Here is a 13,291-nt window from a genome sequence, read left to right as displayed (position 1 = left end):
CTTGTCCAGCCTCTGCTCGAAGACTGCCAGTGAGCGGGAGCTCACCACCTCTCTAGGTAGCTGATTCCACGGTCAAACAACTCTTACTGTAAAAAATGTTTTCCTAACATCCAGCCGGCACCTTTCCTTCCGCAATTTAAACCCATTATTGCTAGTCCTATCCTCTGCTGCCAACAGGAACAGCTCCCTGCCCTCCTCTGAGTGACAGCCCTTCAAATACATAAAGAGAGCAATCCTGTCCCCCCTTCAACCTCCAGACTGAACATTCCCAACTCCCTCAGTCTTTTCTCATAGGGCTTCCTGGTCTCCAGGCCCCTGACTATCCTCGTCGCTCTCCTCTGCACCCGCTGCATTCTGTCCACATCCTTTTTGAAGTGAGGCCTCCAGAACTGCACACAGTACTTCAAGTGTGGCCTGACCAATGCTGGGTACAGTGGGACTATGACCTCCTGCGATTGGGATGTTATGCCTCTGTTGATGCACCCCAAGATCGCATTCGCTTTTTTTATCGCTGCATCACACTGGCTGCTCATATTTAACTTACTGGTACTGTCCACCCGTACCCCAAGATCTTGTTCACACAAACTGCTGCCCAGAATGCATGCCCCTCATTTCTGTTACCCAGATGTAGAACCCGGCACTTACCCTTGTTGAATTGCAGCCTGTTCACACCCACCCACTTTTCCAGTGTGTTCAGATCTCGTTGAATTCTATCTTTGTCTTCTGGTGCGTTCGCTGCTCCTCCCAATTTGGTGTCATCTGCAAATTTAATGAGTATTCCCTCCACACCCTCATCCAGATCTTTTATTAAAATATTGAAAAATACCAGGCCCAGAACCGAACCCTGTGGCTCCCCACTGGACACCTCCCTCCTTTCAGATGAAATGCCATTGACAACTACTCTTTGAGTGCGGTTCTGTAACCAGCTCTCTATCCACGTAACTATCCTAGGGTCCAGTCCACAGTCCTCTCGTTTACCCATCAGAACATCATGGGGAACCTTGTCCAAAGCCTTACTGAAATCCAGGTAATCAACCGCATTCCCTCGATCCAGTAAGCTTGTCACTTGATCAGAGAAGGAGACGAGGTTGGTCTGGCAGGACCTGTTGGGGACAAATCCATGCCGACTTCCCCGGTTCACCAAGTTGTTCTTCAGATGCTTGCCTATTGATCTCTTTAATATCTGCTCCAGCATCTTCCCTGGGATAGTGGTCAAACTGACTGGCCCACATTCCTGTCCTCCAAGAGGTCTGGAAGATGATGGACAAAGGCTCTGCAAGCTCTCTACAAAGTTCTTTGAGCGCTCTCGGGTGCATACCGTCTGGCCCAGGGGATCAGTACTCATCCAATGCAGCCAGGTGCTTCTCATCTACCTCCCTGGTCATGTCAACCAGCAGCCCGGATGCTGTGGCTTGCCTACTATCATAGAATCATAGTTAGAAGGGACCACCAGGGTCATCTAGTCCAACCCCCTGCACAATGCAGGAAACTCACAACTACCTCCCCCACACACACCCAGTGCCCAGAACATGCCCAAGATGCCCTCCCTCTCATGATCTGCCTAAGATCACAGAATCAGCATTGCTGACAGATGGCCATCTAGCCTCTGCTTCAAAACCTCCAGGGAAGGAGAGCCCACCACCTCCCGAAGAAGCCTGTCCCACTGAGGAACCGCTCTGTTAGAAAGTTAGAAAGAAGTACCTTGTTGCATCTGACCAACATCCAATACTGTTGCATCGGGGAAGTTCACGGAATCAGCATTGCTGACAGATGGCCATCTAACCTCTGCTTAAAAAACCTCCAGGGAAGGAGAGCCCACCACCTCCCAAGGAAGCCTGTTCCACTGAGGAACCGCTCTCACTGTTAGAAAATTCTTCCTAATGTCTAGACGGAAACTCTTTGGATTTAATTTCAACCGGTTGGTTCTGGTCCGACCATCTGGGGCAACAGGCTTTAAGAGGGGCGTGGACATGTTCATGGAAGACAGGAGTATTCATGGCTACCACTGAGCCACGGCCTCTCCTCTAAAGCAGTGCTTCATACGTGAACACACAAGAAGCTGCCTTCTGCTGAATCAGACCATCAAGGTCCATCAAAGTCAGTATTGTCTACTCAGACCGGCAGCGGCAACCCTTCCCCCCAAACCCCACACCTCGACCCCAGATGCATCCTTGAGGGTTCGATACATTTAAGCCCCTGTAATCAAGGGTTTGGCAGGCCCAATAATCAATATTCCACTCTGGAGATGCTCGCTGGTCTCTCGGCCTCCTTCCTGCCTGTTAGGGTTGCCAGCTCTGGGTTGGGAAATACCTGGAGATTTGGGGATGGAACTGAGGAGGGCGGGGTTTGGGGAGGGACTTCAGTGTGGTATAATGCCATAGAGTCCACCTCCAAAACAGCCATTTTCTCCAGGGGAACTGATCTTGAACACATGAACACATTAAGCTGCGTTATACTGAACCAGACCCTTGGTCCATCAAAGTCAGTATTGTCTACTCAGAACGGCAGCAGCTCTCCAGGTCTCAGGCAGAGGTCTTTCACGTCACCTACTTGCCTGGTCCCTTTAACTGGAGATGCCGGGGATTGAACCTGGGACCTTCTGCATGCCAAGCAGATGCTCTGCCACTGAGCCACGGCCCCTCCCCAAAAGAGGTCGCCTGGAGATCGATTGTAATAGCTGGGGATCTCCAGGTGCCACCCAAAGTTGGCAACCCTACCAAGGGTGACACGGGTCTTGCTTTTGTGGCTATGCCTTTATGTGATGGTTTCCCAGGCCCAGTTGCAGGGACGCTGCCAACTTGCTCGGGCACCGCCTGGCCGACCTGACTCCGGGGCTATTGGAGCGTCCCAATCCGCCCCTGCCCCAGCTGGAAGCCGCCGAACCAAGCTTTGTGTGGGCATCGTGAGCCAGCCTGGTTAAGGTGCTGGAACAGGCCCCGGTCTCTGTGCCCCACACACAGGCTCCCTTCTGTGCCGGGCCGGGCTCTGACGTGGCGGCTCTTGGCTTGGGAGCGGGACGTGGGTGGGTTGGCTTCCGCTGTTTGCTGGGAGAAACAGCGGCTGTGTGTGTGGTCCCGCTCGGAGCTGAGCCTCCCCAGCCGTGTTCTGGCGTACGCGAGCAGGGAGCGGCTCAGCCTCCAGCTCTCTGGTGCTGATGTCAGCCTAGGGGCCCTCGGAGCAGCAGCAGCAGCAGAGAAAAAGAGCTGGTTTTTACATGCCGACTTTCTCTACCACTTAAGGGAGAATCAAACCAGCTTCCCCACAACAGACACCCTGTGAGTTGGGTGGGGCTGAGAGAGTGTGACTAGCCCAAGGTCGCCCAGCTGGCATCATGTGAAGGAGTGGGGAAACCAACCCAGTTCACCAGATTAGCATCCTCTGCTCATGTAGAGGAGTGGGGAATCGAACCCGGGCTAGCCTGGCCCATTCCAGTCAGGGTGTCCTTGGGTTGGTCCCAATGAAAGGTATTATTTGGATTGAAAAGCAGGTTTTCTATATACCGACTTTCTCTACCACTTAAGGGGGAATCAAACCAGCTTACAATCCCCTTCCCTCCCCACAACAGACACCCTGTGAGGTAGATGGGGCTGAGAGAGCTGTGACTAGCCCAAGGTCGCCCAGCAGGCTTCATGTGTAGGAGTGGGGAAACAAATCTGGTTCACCAGATTAGAGTCTGCCGCTCATGCAGAGGAGTGGGGAATCAAACCCGGTTCTCCAGATCTGAGTCCACCGCGCCAAACCACCGCTCTTCACCACCACACCATGCTGGGACAGGGAGCAGGGGGGGCAGGGAGGGAAGCAGGATGGGAAAGCCAGAGAGGGTGTTGTGAGTGTGTTTTTTCCCTCTGTGGCAGACGAACGTGGCGTGCCCTGCCCGGTCAGATTTTGCTCCTCTTCCCTCTGCTGGTGGGAGATTCCACTTTGCAGCCAGTTTCCCCAGAGCAGAGTGTTTTGGAGTGTCTTTGGGGAAAGGGTGTTTGTGTAGAATGGCAAGCTAAAGAGGACACAGGTGCATAGTTAAATGGTGGAACTCCCTGCCCCAGGATGTGGTGACGGCTGCCAGCTTGGAAGGCTTTAAGAGTGGAGTGGAGCGGTTCATGGACGAGAGGGCTACCCAGGGCTACTAGTCATGATGCGCTCCCCCCATTCCCGTAGAGTCCAATGAGAGCAATGAGGGCAGGAGGTTGGTTGATTACAGCTTGCTTTATTAGCCAAGACGTCATAACCGGGTGAGCCAGGATACAGACAAACAGCTCTGCGATCCTGTCACCCCGAGGCAGGGCAAATGCAAGAGGTTTTATAGACTTTTGACATTCCAATGCAACAATGATCCATTTTCTTCACCTCCGATGTTAGCTTGTCAATGCAACATCATTAGTTTCTTCAGTGCATGCGCGATCCTCGCTATATTAATGAATGGAGCCTATCTTATTGAGCAGTTCAAAGTGTTCCCTTGCAGGGTGAAGTAAAAGTGACTGAAGGGGGAAGGGGGGGAAACGCCAGAGCGTTCCTTATCAGCCATTGGAATGTGTGTGCATGCGTGCGTGCGTGATGATGACTTGAAGTGTATGCAAGAGAAAGGAAAGGAGGGCCACTGGGAAGCGGCTTCTGTGATTTTGCTTGTGAGCAGCTTCTGCCAGCTAATGGCTTTTGCGGGTCGGTGGCTTATGCGTGTAGCTTGCGTGTATGTCTGAATGTGATGCAGGGATGTTACTCAGGCGCAACACTCAAAATGGATACTGTAATGCCTGTAATCTTCATTATTATTGGAAATGTATGCTTTTATACTCAGTCCGCATACTCACACTTATAAAGATGCTAAGCCCGGGGTACAAGGGTTAGCATCTAGCACAATACCATATTCTGTGTGTGTTAAGTGCCGTCAAGTCGCTTCCGACTCATGGCGACCCTATGAATGAAAGTCCTCCAAAATGTCCTATCTTTGACAGCCTTGCTCAGGTCTTGCAAATTGAAGATTTGCACACACATATTCTGCACACACATATATAATGGCAATACCCCGTGTATAAGGGGTCAAGTATTATTCTTTGGTTCCTATTCACTCCTGTGTGATCACGGAGTTAGCATAAACTGGCATCCACTACGAATCAGGTGCCAGTGAGATCATCCTTGCAGGCCTGGTACAGCTAGCCGCCCTAAGGAGGCCCAAGGCAGTGATTTAGGGGTGTCAGGTAAGAATGTTAAGTTTCGTTTCTCCATTAGAGATCCTATGGCCACCTAAATCCATGCCTCAAAACCACACTGATAGGATCTGCTAGTCCAAATGTATCCATGATTGGATCTTTGTGTCTCTGCGCACTATATGACGTATATTGTAACACCCCTGACCAGAAGTTATAAACGTTGTTGCGATCCTTTGTTCTGGCGTGTGAATTGTCCTGCGCATTTGGGGCAGCTCTCACCTATTGGGCCTAATAAACAAACTGCTTTGAACTCTTGACCTCCTACTGTGTTATTGTCATTGGGAATTAATACAATAATACCGGCATATCAATACCAGGCATTGTTGCAGTAGCAATGATGTCACCCCCAGTATAAGGAGACACCTGCTAGTTATGTCTTCCTTAGTCTGCAATTTCTAAGCCTGAGAAAGTATTTTTGCTGAAGCAACCTTGGCCTTCTAGCTTGCTATTTCAGAAATGCACCCCCCAAAATTGTTGCTATTATAATATGCGTTCGTGCTGATTTTGCTTATTACAATAGCCAACCATAGACTTAGAAGTAGTCGCATGATCGTGATAAGCGACTTCCGAGATGGGTCAGATAGATAGATTTTCTCTATAAATATACGTGGTTGTAAACAGCAAATCAGATTTCCTGGGACTAAAGCTCTGAAGGCAGAGATTGAAGGACCCCTGCTTGGTAAGACATTGGGACCTTTTTGGCTTATTTGGTATTCCTTTTTTTTATTAAATACTTTTTTTATTTTTATTTTTATTTTTCGTTGTGAGTTGGGTATACAGAAGGGAAAAATAGGGAAAAGGAAATATTAATTAAATATCATTTTGTTAACATTTAAGTATATCTACCCCTCTTTTAAGTATAATACCATATTCCATAGACAGCTTGAATTAATTAATCCTTTTATCAAATAGTTGTAATATATTCATAAAAGAATTTCCATCTCTCTTGATTATATTCCCGTGTGTTATCTTTCATGTATTCTGTTAGTTGTAATGCATCGTAATGTATTCCAAGGATTTATCTATCCATGTTTGTAATTTGGGGATCTTATCTGTTTTCCAAAGTGAAGCCAGGACAACTCTCGCCTCCGTTACAAGATATTTTGATATAATCTGTTGATCTTTATTCATGGTATCTGAAGATTTATTCAGAAGGAAGTGTTTGGGATCATATTTTATGCTCTGTCCCAAGATGCCTTCAAGGTTCATATGAATTTTTCCCCAAAATTTCTGAACAACTTTGCAAGTCCACCAGTAGTGGTAGAAAGTGCCTCTGATTTTATGACATTTCCAACAAAGTCCCAAAGATTTACTATTCATATTTTGAATGTCGCTAGGAGTTATATACCATCTATGCAGCATCTTGAGCCAGTTTTCCTGGATATTTTGGCAAAGAGTAAACTTAAGATTCTTCCGAAATAACTGTTCCCACTCTTCAATCATTATAGTTTTGTTTAAATTCTCCATCCATTTAATTTGACAGACTTTAACCTGTTCTTCCTCAGTGTCAAACAATATTAAAAGCTTGTAGATCTTTCCTAGAAGATGTTGTGTTGTTTTGCCCATTAGTTGTTCAAATTCTGTCTCTTTTCTGAGTTTACCCCTGACTGTGCAGTCTTCCTTAAATCTCGACATAAGCTGGTGATATGTCATCCAAGACATCAGTGGGAAATCTTACTGCATGTCTGCCAATGTTTTAAATTTTCCGTCTTCTTTTATTATATCTCGATACCTCAAAGATCCAAATTGCTTTCTGTCCATTGTGGTGCCATAGACACTAAACGGAGCCATCATTAATGAAGGGTTAGGACTTAATCTTGATTTTAATTTCCTCCACGTTGTAATCATATTATCCACGATCGGGTGATCTCTTCTTTCTTCCGATTGCTTTTTGGGATTTTCCCCCCAAAGAAGTGGTCCGACTTGCCAGTTAATTAGTTCTAATTTAATATTCCTATTGTTTGGATAAATTATCCAATCCTTAATCCAAACCAAAGTTGCTGCTTGATTATATAATTTTAGGTTTGGAAGAGCAAGTCCTCCTCTTTTTTTAGTATCACTCATGATTTTGAATTTTATTCTTGGACGCCTCTTCTCCCATATAAATTTATTGATTTTTTGTTGCCAGGTAGCTAGTATTTTATCGGTAATTTTTATTGGAATCATTTGAAAGAGAAAGTTTAACCTTGGTAGTACATTCATTTTTACAAAATTGCTATTGTAAAATTGGCTTATTTGATATTCCTGAAGAGCAATGGACAAGGGGATGAAATCTGACTTGTTTTAACTGATATAGACTCATTTTGATATGTATTAGAATAATGTTAGAAAATGTGATTATACTTATCTACACTCTATGTAGGCTCAATTATTTCAGTTCTTTATCTTACACTGTCTTGCTTAATACAATACAATACAAGATAGAAAGATTCAAACAGGTGTCCGATCAATTGATGGTTACTTAAATAAGCCAAACAACAGAACTCAAGGTCCCAGAGATTACATTGTATTGTCAAAAGCTGGAAGGAGGCCTTTTCTGGCATGGGAAAGCAAAGATAGATATGAAGCTGTGAATTGCACCCAAAGCAGAGCTCTGGGGAATTTTCAGCCCATAATCTTTCTACGTGTTGTGAGCGGAAAAACCAAATGCTCCAATTGGGGTCCAATGTGTTTTTCTCTTTGAGTATACCAGCAAACAGATAACAACAAGGCCATTTATGCAGGGTCGATTTTGATGCTCGCTCAAAGCTCCTTTTTAAAATCCGACCTTTAAAATGCCTATTCAGGGTCCCGATGCAAGAGGAGAAAGTCAAACAAATTCCACCCTCCCCCACTCGCCTGCTCCTTCGTTCCTTCATTTGCATAGCCGTTAGAAATCTTCGTTTGCATAACTAACCCACGGCTGTGATTCTTCATGCTTCCTTGAGTAGATGCTTCGAGGAGGGGACGGAGCAAATAAAAAAGGTAGCGTTAAAGGGGCTCTTAAGAAATGCGAAGAAGGTACGCGCCACTTTGCAGTGACTTCTGGAATGATAGTTCAGCGTGAAGAACTCAAAAAAATATGCGGGGCACTTCAGCCTGGAACGTGCTGCTAATTACCAAGCATAAATGGCCCAAGACAAAAACTCTCCCCTCTTGGCTTCAAGCAGTGGGGTTTACATAGGGCTATTGTTACTAAAAGAGTTATTTTTTTTTTGTTCAAGGACGGTTTGGCTTTAAGTTCTCATAGCTCAGCTCACAAATACCCTTGCTGAAGCCGGAGCTGTTTTTCTTGCCCACATAGCTCAGTATATGGGGTGGGGTGGGGCAGGGCGTCACCTTTTTGGTTGCACATTCAGATGATAACCCTGGAGTTCAATGCACCTGTTATGGCTGCCAACTTGGAAGGCTTTAAGAGGGGGAGTGGACATGTTCATGGAGGAGAGGGCTATCCATGGCTACTAGTAAAAATGGATGCTAGTCATGTTGCATCCCTATTCTCTCCAGGATCAGAGGAGCAGGCCTATTATTTCAGGTGCTGTGGAACACAGGCAGGATGGTGCTGCTGCAGCCGTCTTGTTTGTGGGCTCCCTAGAGGCACCTGGGTGGCCGCTGTGTGAACAGACTGCTGGACATGATGGGCCTCGGTCTGATCCAGTAGGGCTTTCCTTATGTTCTTATGTTCTCTCTTGTCTGTTTGCTTCTCAAGCGCAATCATTCAGCGCCTGATGTTTCAGTGCTAGGACATGTTTTCCTTCTTTCCACACCTCGCCACTGTGCTCTTTGCCTGTCCTGTTCCTCAGCTGCCCCGGTCTTCAGGTCTTCCTTCTGCATCCACCTACAGTGTTCTCAGCATAATGGGAACCTCTTAAAATAATATATTCCTCCACTGCTATACTGAGGATCACGCCGAGGATATTTAATACATTTCAAGTAAAATGACACCATGCCGAGAGATAGTCCAGAGTTTTATTTCTGCGTGAACCTTCTAAGCTGGCCAAATGCAAAGCCTTTCCGTCCATGTTTCTCCCAAGTTCCCAAAAGACGGACCAAGTGAGAAACGTGCTCTATTGTGGCACCATGTTTCCCAACGGGGATTGGTGTGGTTGAGCCGGATCCAAACCAGCCCATTTACCATGGCAGGCCTGTCTTGGACTGTACGGCCCGCTTGCTTGCACCACAAAGGATTGTGGGAATGACCCCCAACTTGGACTTTAAGCAGAAAGGGCTCCAAACCATTGTCCTTTCTGCCTTTGGCTGGGGCTGCAAGAGAAAAATCTCTCCCACCTCCTCATTCCTGACAAGATATGTAGAAACTGATCGAAGGTGCCCCCCTAGCAGATTTTGTTTGGAAAGATTTTATACAGTGCTTGGGGGTGATGGGGGGGGTTGCGCTTACAAAATATGGATCCTGCCAACAACCAGCACATCCCCATGATGAGGTCAGGTAATGTAGAAGAAAGAAGAAGAGTTGGTTTTTATATGCCGACTTTCTCTACCACTTAAGAATCAAACCAGTTTACAATCCCCTCCCCACAACAGACACCCTGTGAGGTAGGTGGGGCTGAGAGAGCTCTAGGAGAGCTGTGACTAGCCCAGGGTCTCCCAGCTAGCTTCATGTGTAGGAGTGGACGGATGTGAGGGCGATCTGGCTGCTACATCGGTCACCCCATTGATTGCCAGGGTTGATTCGGCTGATCTGGCTGGCTAGGTAGGTGTCCCCTACCTCCCTCACCGCTCCATGTGCGTCCCTCCCGAAGCTGTGCGCTCGGTGGAAGAGGACGACCCTCCCAGATAGAAGGAGTGTACCGTTCTTCGGTCAAGGGTATACAATAGCTGCGCTCCCCTGCTAGAACCTCCAAACAAGAACGAGGTCAATTTGTAGGAGCAGGGAAACAAATCCAGTTCACCAGATTAGAGTCCGCCGCTCATGCGCAGGAGTGGGGAATCGAACCTGGTTCACTGGAGATTCTGAGGACTGAACCATAGAATGATAAAGTTGAAAGGGACCAACAGGGTCATCTAGTCCCACCCCCTGCACAATGCAGGAAATTCACAACTACCTCTCCCACACACCCCTAGTGACCCATACTCCATGCCCAGAAGATGCTCTCCCTCTCATGAACTGCCTAAGGTCATCGAATCAGCATTGCTGACAGATGGCCATCTAGGGTATCTAACCTCTGCTTCAAAACCTCCAGGGAAGGAGAGCTCACCACCTCCCAAGGAAGCCTGTTCCACTGAGGAACCGCTCTGTTAGAAGAGACTTCCTAATGTCTAGACGGAAACTCTTTTGATTTAATTTCAACCCATTGGTTCTGGTCCGACCTTCTGGGGCAACAGAAAACAACTTGGCAACCTCCTCTATGTGACAGCCCTTCAAGTACTTGAAGATGGTTCTCATATCCCCTCTCAGTCTTCTCCTCTCCAGGCTAAACATACCCAGCTCCTTCAACCTTTCCTCCTAGGACTTGGGCTCCAGACCCCTCCCCATCTTTGTTGCCCTCCTCTGGACCCGTTCCAGCTTGTCTACATCCTTCTTAAATTGTGGTGCCCAGAACTGAACACAGTACTTTAGGTGAGATTTAGGTGGGACCTTCTGCATGCCAAGCAGAGGCTCTCCCACTGAGTCACAGCCTCTTCCCCGCTGAGCTCCCTCTCCTCCCCAAACCCCGCCCTGAAATCTCCAGGAATTTCCCAACCTGGAGTTGGCAACCCCGCCACGGCAATTCCCTAGTCTGCAAAGACATCTTCAGAGGGGAGCTGTCAAGTTGGCTCAACTTCTGTTTGAAGCTGGGGGGGGGGGTAACTCAGCGCCGTGGGCCGGGCAAGCCTCCACCCCCACGGCTGGACAGGGGCTCCCGTGTGCTCTTGCTGGAATTGTGGAGCTGGATCGGGATCCTTGGCTCCCAGTGTGGTGCAGTGGTTAAGAGCGGTGGTTTGGGGTGGTGGAGTCTGATCTGGAGAACTGGGTTTGATTCCCCGCTCCTCCACATGAAGCCTGCTGGGTGACCTTGGGCTAGTCACAGTTCTCTTAGAGCTCTCTCAGCCCCACCTGCCTCACAGGGTGTCTGTTGGGCGGGGAAGGGAAGGTGATTGTTAGCCGGTTTGATTCTCCCATAAGTGGTAGAGAAAGGCCATTTATGCATGGGGAGGTTTTGCCTTGGGTTTGCCGCACTCTAGACGCCCATTTTCTCCATCCAAATTCTCCTGCAGAGTATTGAGAATTCGGATGGGGAAAATGTGCATCTAGAGAGCGGCATAAGACGACAAGAGTCAAAGGAAAAGACCGTCATGCTAGGAAAAGTTGAGGGCAGCAGGAAAAGAAGAAGACCCAACAAGAGATGGATGGACTCTAGAAAGGGAACGCCGGCTCTCAATTTGCAAGATCTGAGCAAGGCTGTCAAAGAGAGGACAGTTTGTGGTGGGTATTTGGGCACTGCTTATTTTATAATATTATAATAGATGATGTAAAACTGTAGTATAAGTGCTCCTTTTGTTTTTTTGTTTTTTTCTTTTTATGTGACTTATAATTTGTTATGTTTTTCTTGTAAAAACTAATAAAAATTTATATATATATAAAAAACAGGACAGTTTGGAGGACTTTCACTTAACACACACACAAAGAGAGCGACAAATCCAAGGCGAAACCTCCCCATGCATAAATGGCCAAAGTCGGCATGCAGCAACCCACTCTTCCTCTCCTCCTGGGTGGGCCCCCCCCCCGTCTGCCGTCAAGTCCCAGCTGACTTATGGCGACCCTGTAGGGTTTTCAAGGCAAGAGACCTTCCGGGGTGGTTGGCTGTTGCCTGCCTCCCTATAGCAACCCTGGCATTCCTGGGTAGGGAAGGCGGTTGCCAGCCGGTTCGAGTCTCTCTTCAGTGGTACAGAGCGTCAGCGGATTAAAAAACCCTCCTCCTCCTCCTCTTCTCCTCTGCCTCCTCCTCCTCTTCTTCTTCTTCTTCTCCTCCTCTTCCCTCCTGTTCTTCTTCTTCTCCTCTGCCTCCTCCTCCTCTTCTCCTCCTGCTCCTCTTCTTCTTCTCGTCCTCTCCTCCTCCTCCTCCTCTTCTTCTTCTCCTCCTCTATTCCTTCTCCTCCTTTTCTTCTCCTCCTTCTCCTCCTTTTCTTCTCCTCCTTCTCCTCCTTTTCTTCTCCTCCTTTTCTTCTCCTCCTCTTCTTCTCCTCCTCCTCCTTTTCTTCTCCTCTTCTCCTTCTCCTCCTCCTCTTCTCCTCCTCCTTTTCTTCTTCTCCTCCTTCTCCTCCTCTTCTCCTTCTCCTTCTCTTCCTCCTCTTCTCCTCCTCCTTCTCCTCTTCTCCTTCTCCTCCTCCTCTTCTCCCCCTCCTTTTCTTCTTCTCCTCCTCTTCTTCTCCTTCTCTTCCTCCTCTTCTCCTTCTCCTCCTCTTTTTCTCCTTCTCCTCCTCCTTTTCTTCTCCTCTTCTCCTTCTCCTCCTCCTCTCCTCCTCCTTTTCTTCTTCTCCTCCTTCTCCTCCTCTTCTTCTTCTCCTTCTCTTCCTCCTCTTCTTCTTCTCCTCCTCCTCTTCTTCTCCTTTTCTCCTCCTCCTTTTCTCCTCCTCCTTTTCTTCTCCTCCTTTTCTTCGCCTTCTCCTCCTCCTTCTCCTCCTCCTCCTGCTCCTCCTCCTGCAGCCCCGCCGGGGCCCTTCCCTCCTGGAACTTTTCCGCTCTTTCCGCCTCCTCCCCTCCCCTCCCCTCCACTCGCGGGAGGGGGCAGGGGCGGGGGGCGCGGGGGGGCGTGCCGAGCCCCTCCCCCCGGGAGACGCGCCCCCGCCCCCCGTCCTCCGCCTCGGGGCGCGCTCCCGCCGCCCCGGCCGCCGCCTCCCTGCCCGAGCTTGCCGGGGCGACTTTCCAAGAGCGGGAGCGCGCGCCCCGCAGCAGAAGCAGCAGGAGGAGGAGGAGGAGGAGGAGGAGGAGGCGGCGCCCTTCCTCCCCCCTCTCTCCCCCCTCTCCCCCCTCCGCGCATTCCTGGGCCACAAAGGGGCCGGGGGGGGGGGGCGGCGCGGGCGGCGGCCAACTTCGCGCAAACTTTCCGGCGCGCGCCGATGGGTCCCGGGGGCGGTGGGAGCCCCCGGGCGGGCGCCGCGTCGGCGCC

The sequence above is a fragment of the Euleptes europaea genome, chromosome 3 (assembly GCF_029931775.1).
Source record: "Euleptes europaea isolate rEulEur1 chromosome 3, rEulEur1.hap1, whole genome shotgun sequence".
NCBI lineage: Eukaryota > Metazoa > Chordata > Lepidosauria > Squamata > Sphaerodactylidae > Euleptes > Euleptes europaea.
Note: the sequence above shows the minus strand (reverse complement) of the source record.